General features: G+C 58.1%; 1 protein-coding gene across 3 annotated transcripts in view; it reads right to left on the bottom strand.

Moving 5' to 3' along the window:
- Window positions 1-601, bottom strand: part of Fam222a (family with sequence similarity 222 member A) — a 56,742-nt gene that overhangs the window by 30,629 nt on the left and 25,512 nt on the right. The gene's annotated exons all lie outside the window — the stretch shown is intronic.

The raw sequence follows: 601 nt of genomic DNA, 5'->3' as shown, positions 1-601 counted from the left end.
CCCAGGAAAGAGGCTTGGGCTTTGGGGTGGGGCAGCCTCTAGAAAAAACAAAGCCAAGCTGAGCTCAGGTCCCAGCTGTGCCACTCACTAACGGAGCTGTCTCAAGTAAGTGAGGGGGCTAGGGAGATAGCTCAGTAGAATAAGTGCTGCCTGGCAAGCGCAACGTCCTGAGTTCCATCCCTGAGGGAGAGAGAAGTAAGTCACTGAGTTCCTTGGGGCCCCAGTTGTCCGTGGAAATGGAAACCTCTACCTTAGTGAGGACTAACCTGGAAGGGGTGGATTCCGAGCACGGGACCTGTCACAGCCCAGCCTTGGCTCTCACGATAGCTGGAGAGGACAGAAGGTTCGGAGAGGCGAAGGCATCTGCCCACGGTCACACAGCAGCAGGGGGAGAAGGCCAGGAGCACTTGAGCTCCAGCACCTCTACCCCGACTCACTCTGGTAGTCTCTCCTTGAGCTCCCAGGCACAGGGCCCCAAATATCCCAGGTAAGAGGGGAAGGGGATGGCACCAACAGGCACCTTCCCCAAAGCTCACCTGCAGCAGGCCAGGTGGCGGGGACACAGAAGAGAAGCATACACTCGGATGGTGAGGCACACACC

The sequence above is a fragment of the Octodon degus genome, unplaced genomic scaffold (genome assembly GCF_000260255.1).
Source record: "Octodon degus isolate 3935 unplaced genomic scaffold, OctDeg1.0 scaffold00079, whole genome shotgun sequence".
In the NCBI taxonomy this organism is placed as follows: domain Eukaryota; kingdom Metazoa; phylum Chordata; class Mammalia; order Rodentia; family Octodontidae; genus Octodon; species Octodon degus.
Note: the sequence above shows the minus strand (reverse complement) of the source record. Positions and strands in the feature narration are given on the sequence as shown.